This window comes from Adiantum capillus-veneris, chromosome 25, assembly GCF_014529385.1.
Source record: "Adiantum capillus-veneris isolate H3 chromosome 25, ASM1452938v2, whole genome shotgun sequence".
Classification (NCBI taxonomy): Eukaryota; Viridiplantae; Streptophyta; class Polypodiopsida; order Polypodiales; family Pteridaceae; genus Adiantum; species Adiantum capillus-veneris.
The window spans coordinates 6,579,907-6,592,999 of NC_140955.1; positions in this window are offsets into that span (position 1 = coordinate 6,579,907).

The window sequence follows — 13,093 nt, forward strand, 5'->3', positions numbered from 1 at the left end:
TTTGCATAAAAACTGGTAGGAATGCTTGAAAAGTAGTGCTCAAGACTTGGGGATGCCTGTGGATGAATTCTGCCAAAAATTTCATCAGTAGACATCCTACGCGTAGGATGTCTAGAGAGTGATTCTGGAAGCAAAAATCAAGTTTTGACATCATCCCCATATTTTGCATGTTGTGTTGGACACACACACCAAAGCTCATGTCATTTGGACATATAGATTGAGAGTTAAGGGGATGTTACTCTTTCAGAGAAATATTTTTCCAAAAGTGGTGATTGTGAGCAATTTTGACATCCAAAATTTGTTGTGATCACATATTCTTGTTATATGCATCAAGAAGCACCTTGTGTAAAAACAGAAGTCCATTCTGAGAAAAAAGACATCCTACACGTAGGATGTCTACAGGGTGATCTGGTGGAAATTTTGAAATTCTGAGTTGACCAGTGTGTTCAAAAGGTAGGTTTTACCCTATTTTCACCTGGAAAAGGGAATTTGACCATATCTTGACAGGATAAGACCAAAAGACGAAAATTGCTAGGTATCCTATCCAAATTGTGCCCAAGGCATAATTTTTGAGACCAAACCATAGGGTGACTTCATGTGCATGTTATACATGATGTTTTGAGTGCATATGAGAGTTTTCAGTTCATTTGGGTGAGAAAATTGGGTTTTAAGCAGACTTTAGCGTTTTTTGTTTTTTTTTTTTTGGAGAAAAAAAGGCTAGAACAGCTAGTTTTGGGGTCTTTTGACATCCAAATTAAAATCTAAGCATAGCATTGGGTTGCTGACATCAAGGGGAAGCTGTGGCTCAAGTTTGGGGCAATTCTAAGCACTTAGACATCCTACGCGTAGGATGTCTTCACCATGATTTAGCACTCCAAATCAACCTCTGAGCATACCACAGTGATCAACACCTTAAGGAGAGTCTGTGGTTCAAATTTGGGGCAATTCTGAGCAGTTAGACATCCTACGCGTAGGATGTCTAAGGCATGATTTAGAGGCCAAATTCAAACTGTGGACATAGTAGGGTGTTGTATAGCCTTAGGCAAGCCTCCTAGTCAATTTTGGTCCAATTTGGAGTTGATTTGACTAGTGAATTCATCAGAACGGACATCAGGCTTTTGGAACAGATTCTTGATCATTTGACCAACCTATAGGTGTCAGAATCAAAAAGCAAAAATAGCTGTGAGTTTAGCACATCAAGGGGAAGCTACAGTGCAAGTTTGAGCTGAAACAGAGCAAAAAGACATCCTACGTGTAGGATGTCTCCTGGGTCATAAAGTGGTCAAAATTCTACTGTAGCCATAAAGGGAGGTTCTAAGTGTCTCAAGGATTCCAGAACTTTTTTCAAAAGTGAATTTGGACCTTGTTTTGCCTATTTACCAAGCAAAGACAAGAATTGTCAGACATCCTACTCTTGGAGTGCACTAGAAGCTCTTGCAGCATAAATCTTGACCTATTGGCATCCAAATTCAATTTTGAGTATACCATTGGGTTGCTGAGCACTAGGAGAATCTTGGGATCAAGTTTGGACAAAATCTGAGCAGTTAGACATCCTACGCGTAGGATGTCTCCAGCTTGATTTAGGACTCCAAACCAACCTATGAGCACACCACTGTGATCAGCACATCAAGGAGAAGCTGGGGTGAACATTTCAAGTCATTTTGAGCAAAAAGACATCCTACGCGTAGGATGTCTCAAGGCCATTTTTAGGTCCAAATCAACCTCTAAGCATACCATTGTGTTGTTGGACTTAAGGGGAGTCTCTGGACCAAATTTTGTTAAATTCTGAGCATATAGACATCCTACGCGTAGGATGTCTTTAGGCCAGTTTTAGGGTCCAACTGTACTTTTGACCATACAGGAGTGTTCACAGTGTCACAGAGATCCCAAATCTTCTTTTAAAATTGAATTTGGACTCATTTTGACCAGTCTAAACTGCATTTCACTATTTTGGCCATAACTTTCACAAACGGTATCGGATCGGAAAAGTTTTTATATCAAAACGTAGCCTGAGAGCGACTCTACAGATCTTAGAGCGACTCTACAAAAAAAAACGTCGTTTGAGGTCTCAAAATACATCCGCAAGTTAGGGGTGTCTAAAAGCGACAATTTGCGAGAATTGTGACGAAACGGTTGCGGTTTTGGACATAGTTTCGACTTTTCCCTAACCAAAGCACTTGAACATAGTGGACTAAGTCTACTTGAACCAAGCAAAAGCTCTTAAGCCCAGAAATCATGTCTACCCTAGATTCAAACACAGCTTACTCAAGCTTGGAGATCCCGACAATAGAGGAATATCCTCCCACAATGGATCTTCCAAACTTGCAATTGATAAAGATCCATCTTGTTGAGAGAGTTTGGATGATTGGTCATGAGAGTGAAGGACTATATAGATACATTGACGACAATGAGGTCAATCTTTATAGGTGCTCAGATCCATACCTAGAGGAGATAACGGATTACAAGCTCTTATATGTCTACACATACAGAGTTGACTGTCAATGGAGATCTATAGTTGTCGACAAGTATGGACGAGAAAACAGAGTTGTAGAAAGCACAAATCCACAGACTGTACTAGAAAGAGGTGGATATTTGGTCAATGAAGGACCACAAATGCCTCCACCAAACACGATAATTCCTATAGGAATTTCAAGAAGAGAGCCACCAGGATTCCCTTCAAGAGTGATAACGAGAGAAGGATTGGGAGAGTCTCTGGTTAGACTTGTAGACAATCGACGAGTTAGACCATCCCAAGTCCAGAAATGGGTAAACATAAAATGCTCCGGAGATAAAGATCCGAGAGATCACGTAACGGCTTTTAGAAGAGTGATTAGAGCAGAGGAAGTTTCAGATTTTGCGACACAGTTTGCGGGATTTGGATTGACTCTAGAAGATGATGCAGCTACATGGTTCGACTCGGTGGAAAAATGGGATTTTGAGACCCTAGATGAGCTGTTTGAGGAGTTTATTGAAGAATTCTCGCCAAAAGGCATTGCTCACAACACGGTCTCGCAAATCCATAGATTCAAACAGAAAGAGGATGAATCAGTACGCAAAGCATCATTACGGATCAAGAGATATGTTAAGCTCTGTCCAAGAGCGGAATAACCTACGCAAGCACGACTGATGCTGATCTTTATCCATGGAATGAGACATGCGGGCCTTCAAAAGGATCTGCATATAAGGAGAATGACGCTAAACGAGTTGATCAAAGAAGCTCTTTATCTAGTGGATAACTATGAGGCATACAAAGAAAAGGACTTAAAGAGTCAAGGAGATGACACATCCTCTCAGCACAGTGTTTCATAGATAAGTGAGTCCATTGCCAAGCCAACGGCACCTATTGATCAAGAAAAGCTTATCGACGACTTGGTCAAGAGGTTGAATCCTCTTGTAAGGTCTGATTCGGGAGAGCCGAAGTGGTGTGAAATTGAGAGAAAATGGACGAACCATACGGGGGAAGAGTGCTATTATAGCATGGAAAATGCTAGGGAGAGGTATGTACAACCTGTTCCAGAAGCACCTACTCCACCTAGATACATTACGGGGAATGCGCCAGGACCAGTAGGAGTTTTAAGGCCACAGCTTGTCTTAGGACAACAACCTCCGCTGCCAGGTGATAGAATGCCGGTAGACATGAGATACATGCCAATGATGGAAGCATCAAATAAACCAACGCCAGTACCAATGATAGCCGTTTTTCGGCTCTCTGTGATTGCCATAGTGAGTTATCCCCCCCTATCAAATCACTCAAACACTGTGGTTACCCTCACCCTTTCACTATATATAGGTGCGTGTGAGTTAGGGGACTTTTCCCATATCTCCTTACTGAAATAAAAAACCCTCAATTAGCTAGGCATTGGGCTAGTTGAGCCAAAAAAATAAAAAAAATAAAAAATATAAGTATATTATGGCCCATGCGTATGTAAATATTTCTTTGCATATAGGGCCTAAATAAAAGATTTTTTCATAATTATTTTGGTATTTATTTAAATATTTTTACCTAGGCGTGTGTTATTTATGCTCTGTACATTGCCTCACCATTACCACAATTTTTCTTACCATTTTTCATACTCTTTATTCCATATAGAAATATTTTCATGTAAGCTTCTCTTATATTTGGTGTAACTCCACCCCAACAAAAATCCAAAAAAACTACTTTTATTTATGTGTATATTTTTTCACTATTGTGATTTTTCCCTTCCTACATCTATTTTGTTTTTTTTCTAAAAAATTAGAACACCAAAAATATTTATCTTTTTATGGTAGCCTCATAATGAGAGAGATTTCTTTTGACCCCTTTATATTTTTTCCACTTATATTATTTATATTTGACATGTACATATTTTTTAGACCCCTCAATATTTGATTTTCTTAGTTGTACTATTCACTTATATCATGATCTCAACAATATCTTCAATTATAGACCTACCAAATAAGGTCAAGGGTAGGTGGCATGCATACATGCACTATGGAGGGCTCACTCTTGGAGGTATTCAAAAGAATCATCCAAAGAAGGACCCCACAAGGACCTTGTGCAGTGGAAAAAAACGGTCGGTTTTGCTGAATTTTTAAAGTTCACTTGCTCTCCGAATTTGAAAAGGTGATACAAACAAAAGTTGTAGCTCGTGGGCTGAACTTTTGCCTCAAATTTTTTCAAATTTTTTTGAGCTACGAGCTGTGAGCTATGATTTTATTAGTGGACCCCAGTTTTCCCATGCTATGCGGCGACACTCTCTCTTCCACTTTATCATTTTCCTCTTTCACACACACTTCTCCACTCATCATCCCCACCTCTCTCACCACTTCTCTCTGCACCCTACTCACCTTCTCCTCAACCTTGAAGAATAAGAGAAACCATGGTGAACTCATACCTCCCACACACAATTCCATTCCAAAATTGACCACCTAGTCTCATTTTTCCTCCTCCAAATTACCCATATCTATAAAAAAAACCACAAAATTCAGCCTCTTCTCTTAAAAGATAGCATCATGGTGGTTGATTACTCAGCTTCAATTACCTTGTCACTCAAGGAAGGTCAAGAGTGGAGAAAAAATGTACCGTCAAAGCTAGTGGACCGTCAACAAGCGACAAAATTGGCCCTACTCAAGACACTTGGAGCATCAACCTTGTAAGAAATCCACCTTTTCTTACCTCTTAAGAGTTTTTCTTCCTTATTTGTATCCTGCATGGATACTCCCATTGTAAATATCCAATTCCATTTGTAAATTAATACTAACTCTACTAACACTAACCCACTATGAAAAGTCCTATCACCTCCATTTCTCTCCTCTATCTTTCTCCACCAACTTCTTGATAATTCCAAGTAAAAGAAATTAGATAAATTGCTGAAAATCTAACCCAACCATGGTTAGAGGAGTAACCCTAGCCTTCAAAATTGCTATAAAAGGAGGGTGTAGCTAGCACAAAAAGGGGGGAGAAGAAAGAGCACTATGCTATAGCTTGAGAAGCCAAGCTCAACCTCTTGAGAAGGAGCTCTTGAGTGGAATCTCATTGGCATTAGGCATATGTATGTGTTGTATTAGGGGTGATTAGCAAGGGAACTCTATGCCATTGTAAGAGAGAGTGATCATTAAATTGAGAGTAGGAAATCTATCATTTCTCCTACTAGAGTAAGCCCAACATTTGCTGAATCAAGGAGGGTGAATTTGGACTAAGCATGGATACCTTGTCTCCCTTCCAACGTGAAGTCATGGACAATAATGATGTGTAAGTGTTTTGGTGTTTTATTTAAGTTCTTGATAGCTTGTCTTCGGGTATTGTTATCAATTTAGCCATAAATCCCACATGCTGTAAGAGGGCGACAGGGTGGAGAGGACTCCCCTGGCCTTAAGACAATGATTGGGGTGGCTTTTTTCTTGTGATGTGTTGTGGTGTAATTTACTCAGGCTATGTTGAACAAATACTAATCTCACTTTGATTGGTCATGACAGATTGGTAAGAAGGCATTAGTGCAACAAGCACCCCCTTCCCCCTTCTCTCTCTTTCTTACATATATATATTTATGTTTGCTTGATCATTAACGATACACTTCAAAGCAGCCCGAGCACCATCTCTCTCTCTCTCTCTCTCTCTCTCTCTCTCTCTCTCTCTCTCTCTCTCTCTCTCTCTCTCTCGTGTTTTAGTGTGTGAGAGTGTTCCATTGGTGTTAGGGTTAGTGTAAATTCCTTGCTTGTTTGTGGGTTGCTCTAATGATTCTCCTCTTTTGCGTCCTAGTTCGCTCTTAAACTAGGTGGTGCCCCTTGTGTAGTTGGGATTTGGCTAAGGGTTTGTTGTTTTGGTTTGTGTTGTGTTGTGCCCCAACCCCATTGAGCAGCACGGGAGCCTTGAAGGGTGTCTAGAGGTTGCTCTTCTTGTTGCCCGCCCCGGACCGCTTCACCAGCTACAATGTGGTATAGCAACCAAAGTGAGTACTACCCTTCGGAGCAACAAAATGTGAGAGAAACACATGGAGTGGTGAGGCCGGTACAACCTCCACCTCTTGGGTTTCAGCCGAAAGAAAGAAGGTATGAAATGGACGAAAAGACATTGCGATTCATTGCAAATAGCGGCTTATCTAGGTCAAAGCTTGCTTATAGCCAAGAGGAAATGCTAAACGAATCTCCTCAACCAGAGACAGATTGTCACAAAAGTCGTGACAACCACTTGGTCAAACAATGTCCTCATACGGAGATCACTGAAGTAAATGCCTATTGTCTTGAGTGTGGCATCAATCACTTGATCCCCGATTGCCCAAAAAACCCAAACCAAATCAGGAAAATCACGACAAATGTATTAGGGATTGTTCAGCTACCTAGTAGCTCAGAAAATGAAAATGTCGTACAAGTTCAAGTGGTTACGAGAGCACAAGCTCAAAAGAAAGCTGATGAGAATCCAGAGACAAAGAACACGGAAAGTGACACGAGTCCAAAGACAGATGATGGACCAAAGACAGATGCACCTAGTCAGAAAACCAAGAGCAAACGAAATAGTTGGAAAGCTAGAAAGACTAGGATGAAAGCACGCAGGGAACGAGAGCAAAAATCCCTAGCTGAGAATCTTACCGAAGCTGAGGAGAAGATAAAACAACATGAGGAAAAGGAGGCACCTTCTCTTACACATATGGTTAAACCTCTAGAAGAACCATCCACAGATGAGAAACCGAGAAGTGCTAGTTCAGGAGGATCTGTGTTGGCAGAGAAGGTTAATGAGACATTAGATGCCCTCTTGAAAGCCTATGATGTGAGGCTCAAAAACAACCAAACCCAAGAACACAGGTGGATGACATATCCCTATGCGGAACTAGAAAAGCAAAGGTTTGAAATGTGCCAGAAAATGATTCAAACAGCCCAAGCTTTACTAGAACCACCAGTTGCAAAACCTGAGGATGTGATCCGTGTCCTGCCTACACAAGTAATCCCACCAAACCAGGAACTAAAAGAGCTATATTCTAGTCATGAGCACATACCAAACCTCAAAGACCCAGCATTAGAACCAAGGATAGTACTGAATACCACGGATAACTCTTCCGAGGGATTTCACCAAGCTATACCTGAGGATTGTAAAGAGATAGATGGTCTTGACGAATTGTGGAAACAAGTCAGAGAGGCCAATGAAGCCGATGACCTAAGAAGACTAGTAGACAAGACTGGTGATGAACGAGGAGTGTTTCTACCACCAATAGAGGAATTTGAGACTGGGTCTCAAATGAATCTAGACGTGCAATCGTATTTGGGCGACAAAGGATCTGTACAATCTATGGATAGTCAACCCCATTCGCTAAGAACACTACCATCCTACATGGGAGAGTACGAGACCAAGTCAGATGTGGTTGCAGTCCCATCACAGAGACTGTCTCCCAACAAGGCCATCGATTCAAAGGGGCTAGTACATATTCTATCTACCCCAGTCACCTGTACAATAATGTTAGCCGAGTTGCTCATAATAAGACCAAACATGTGGGCTAATGTGGGTAAATGTCTAGAGAAATTTGGTGTAAAAACCCCAATGACTCAAATCGAGGAAGGCATCAAAGAGCTTGAAATGCCTCAACTAAATACTAGGCCAGTGCCATTAAACAAGGTAGGCGAGTATTACGAGGGAGAAGATGGAAACACCACCCTTCCTGTGCAATTCAATGGTGTAAAAACCATGGCAATCCTTGACAGTGGAGCTGGTGTGGCCATTGCAACTAAAGAGGTTTGGAAAAAATGGGAAAAACCTGCCTTGATATCCACACGAATGACCCTGCAGCTTGCAGACAGACACAAGAAAAAGCCCCTAGGACTGCTAGAAAAAGTACTTGTTACTTCTTGTGGCATTGAATATGAAGGTGTTGCAGAACGACTGAATAGGACCATCCAAGAGCGGATTATGTCTATGCTATCACAGGCTAATTTACTGCAAGAGTTTTGGGTTGAAGCATTATACACAGCCGTGTACTTGATCAATAGATTGCCACATGCTTCGTTACAGTTTCGTATACCTTTGGAGTTATGGTCAGGACATAAATTGTCTTATGAAAAACTTCGCACATTTGGTGGTGAAGCTTATGAACATGTACCCAAGGAGTTGCGTGCTAAGCTAGATCCTAAGTCCAGGAAATGCATCTTCATTGGCTATGGTGTAGATGGTCAATTTGGCTATCGTTTATGGGATCCGAAAAAGTCGATCAGTGATCCGTAGCAGTGATGTTGTCTTTAATGAGACTAAGATGCATAGATAGCTAGTGAAAGAGGTTGAATTTCGGAAAGTGACATTTTCCAATGTATCACCTCCTGTCTCTGTCTAGACAGCTCTTGAGCCACTTACTACACAGGCTAGTACAATTTTTGATCAGTTGCGGAGATCTCAAAGAGTCTCAGATCCGCCTGAATGTTTTGTTCTAGGTGTGGATTTTGTTTTGCTGACAGATAGTGGTGAGCCTTCTTGTTACAAAGAGGCTATGCTAGCCAATGATAAGGTTCAATGGGAACATGCTATGAAGAGGGAGATGTCCAGTATTGCAAAGAACAAAACATGGGAATTTATTTCATTGCCAAAAGATAGGAAAGCATTGCCTTGTAAATGGGCTTACAAGAAGAAGATTGACAATTACAAAGCTCGTTTAGTGGCCAACGGTTTCAAGCAAGAGTATGGTGTCGATTTTCAAAAAATCTTTTGTCTAGTGGTCAAGATGACCTCACTGAGAATGTTGCTTTCTTTGGTTGCCACTGAAGATATGGAGTTTGATCAAATGGATGTCATTACAGCTTTCTTACATGGTGATCTCGAGGAAGAGATGTATATGCAGAAACTTGAAGGGTTTGTGTTAAAGGGCAAGGAACATTTGGTATGTAAGCTTATGAAAAGTCTCTATGGCTTGAAGCAATCATCCAGACAATGGTATCAAAATTTTGATGCATTTATGCGTTCCCTAGGCTATAAGCGCAGTAATGAGGATCCATGTCTTTACGTAAAAAGACAACCCAATGGACAACTTATTATGCTTATCCTTTATGTAGATGACATGCATATTGCTGGTCATTTCAAGAAGGACATTGTTGACTTGAAAACCAAGCTGAAAAGTCAATTTGACATGAAAGATTTGGGTGAAGCCAATCACATTTTGGGTATGCACATTACTCGTTACCGTAAGAAGAGGTTGTTGTACCTTTCTCAAAAAGAGTATGTGCACAAGGTTCTTGATCATTTCAACATGCAGAAGGGTAAGGCTTTGAGTACTCCATTGCCTGCATATTTGAAACTTAGCAAGAACGACTGTCCCAAATCTGCTGAGGAAAAAGCTACAATGGCTAAGGTTCCTTATGCTTTAGCTTGTGGTAGTCTCATGCATGCCATGGTGGCTATAAGACCTGACATTGCACATGCAGTGGGAGTTGTCAACAGATTTATGTCTAACCCTGGTAAAAAGCATTGGGATGTTTTCAAGTCGATTCTCATATACTTGAGTGGCATTGCAAATAGATAGTTATGCTATGGTTGTGGAGAGTCATCCATTCAGGGATTTGTAGACAGTGATTATGCAAGCTGCATTGATTTGTAGACAGTGATTATGCAGGCTGTGTTGATAGTCGTAAATCAACAACAAGTTGGATTTACACATTTGTTGGTTTTTCTATTTCTTGGAGATCCATTCTTCAAGACTGTACATCCATCTCTACCACAGAGGTAGAGTATGTTGCATTGAGTGAGGCATGCAAAGAAGCTATTTGGCTTGCTCGCCTAGTGAAAGATCTTGGATTGGAGCAGTGTACACCAATTCTTCATTGTGATATTCAGAGTGCTATTGCCTTGGCTAACAATCTAGTGTTTCATTCCAGAACAAAACACATTGATGTGCGTTATCACTTCAGTCATGAATGCCCGGTAAACAAGAGCCTTGATTTAGTGAAGATTCCTATGTCAAAGAACACAGTGGATGCACTCACTAAAAGTCTCTCCAGCCATCAGTTCCAGCACTGTCATGAGTTGATGGGCATTGGGTGAAGAGTGGTTCTCTCCCATTCTTATGGTCTCCTACATTGGCCATCAAGTGGGAGAATGTTAGGTTTAATGGCCATGTGGCCGCCCATCACTAATTGCTACTAACCCTAAGTGTACAGCTATACACTTGTGTGAGCCACTAACACTAAGTAAATGTGTATTGTGTCTTAGTGAAAAAGATAGAGAAGAAAGAAAGGGGGCACACAGTACGTGTTGGCTCTCCCCCTCCAACCTGTGTGTGTGGCTATGATGGTGTGTGTGTGTGTGTGTGTGTGCGTGTGTGTGTGTGTTTCTTCTTCCGCTTCCGCTATGCTCCTGGCTCCTCCCCTTCAGGACTAAGGCTGAGGATGCTTAATTAATGCTTCTTACAAAGTTTATGTTATGCTCGTGATGCATGAAGCTTTCCATATTCATTGCATCACCTAGGTCACAAGGAACACAAAGATTGTATTGTACCAAGTCTCTCTTGATGGGAGAATCTATAATACAAAAGCCTATTGGAGGGGGACATGCTCCACATAAATCCGGTCCCCAATCATTTTTAAGTTCTCTACTCTCTCTCTTGCAAAAGTATTATTTCTGCCAAGTTGATTAAGTATAATGGTTATGTTGCTACCGCAATTAAGTTCACCCTCTATGTTCTCAAAGTAGTCTCATGAAAATGCTCACTGTTCATAGGCCATTTCCATTACATTGGTATCAGAGCTATTGGTTTCTCTTTTAATGCTTAAGAAAAGAGGTCCTTAAGTTGTCCATGAAAGGTTGGACCTATTCATTGCAATAGGGTAATTGGGACAGGGATCTATTATCTTGGTTGAGAAGGACTCAGTTCGAGGTACACCGTTGGAAACTATAGTCTTAATAATGGAGCCTCTCGGGGCTTGCCTTTGGCTTAACCATTATTGAGCTACAAGCAAGCTCAATAGGAACCATAATCAACCGAGCAATGTTAGACCCTTTCCACTAGTCTTTGCAATCAACAGTGTCTAAACCAAGGGTGTGGCTGCTTGAGAACTAATTCTCAAAGGTAAAGAAGAGTAGCGACTAAGGTTTTTGAGTGTACCAAAGCACAAAGTAATCTATACATAAGTATTAATTAGCATGGATGACAATAACCAAGAGAGTAGAATGACCATTGATAACTTTGATTTTGCACATGAAGGTGCTAATGATGATACCCCCATGTTTGTTAATTACCTTGCTACTAGGTTGCAGTAAGCTATGGGCAACCCTGCTTTGCAAGCCAAAGTTACTCAACAACTTCGTGCTTATGGGATGCCCATTCCTCTCCAAGAGAAGAGAGAGCTTAGGAGGCCGCTTGATGAGACTTCCAAAAGAAGGCTCTCTCCCATAAGAGAGGAGGAATCCAAAGAATGAGAAAGAAGCAAAATTCATAAGTTCCTCTGAAGATGTGGCTCCACAAAGACAGTGGTCTAGATGGTCGCCAACTTCTCCTAAGAGAAAACGGTCAACCCATACTCCTTCTCCTCGTCATTCGGAAAGGGAAGAGAGGAAACAAAGGAAGAAATAGGAAAGAAAGAGGCCACCCTCTTCTCCTTCTTACTTCACCTTCGTCCTCTTTCGACGAAAGCAGTGGATATTCTCCTAGACAATACAAGAGTAGAGGACACCGCAAATCTTACCTTGCATGGCAAAGGTCCAAAATCTCAAGAAGTTCAAAGAGGGAGGAAAGAGTATCTCTTTTCTCACCTATGATGGCACCTTTTGGTGCTACTGACAAAGTATTGGCCTTCATCCAGCAATTTGATGTGGCCTTTGGAGATGAGGGCTTCATGGAGTCCTCCAAGCTATGCCATGTAGCTATGCACTTCCAGAAATCTTCTCGTCAATGTTTGGCATTCAAGCTTTCGACATGGGAGATAATGTAACTGCCGATGGAGCTTTCAAGGGACAACAAGCATCCATTACTCCCTTGATAGGGAAGTTGAGGCTTCATGTCCAAAGCTACGTCGACAAAGTAGACTTTTTCATCTCTCCTCTCCAACATGAGGATGTTATCCCAGGGGCACCATGGTTCAACTGCATGGTTGCTAACTTGAAGTTCTCTGAAAGGAGAATCTACTTCACCTATAGGGAAAAGAGCGTGTATATAGATGCTAGTGAGTCCGATCGTACTATACTACTTGTAAATTCTCTTGCTTTTGACAAATCAATGAAAAGCTTAGTTTTTGCGTACATGATTTTTGTCAAAGAGTCCCTAAAAGGTCCTAATGTTTCATCAAATGTAAATGGTAGGAATCAAGAAGAGTTAGACTTGTCTAGTTTTCTAAATGGACTCCAAGATGTGTTGACCGATGATATCCTTTTGGACTTACCTCCAAAACGAGGGGATGATGACCATCGAATTGAGCTCCTACTAGGAAGCTCACCACCTAACAAGCCTCCTTATCAAGTTTCCCAAGCTTAACAAGAGGAGATCATGAGGCAAGTACAAGAATTGGGTAGACAAAGGGATGGTGAGGCCTAGCTCCTCTCCCTTTTGTTCTCCAGTCCTTTTAGTGCAAAAGAAAGATGGTATATACCGCATGTGTGTCGACTATCGAGCGCTAAACCATATCACTATCAAAAACAAACTCAAAGCCTCCT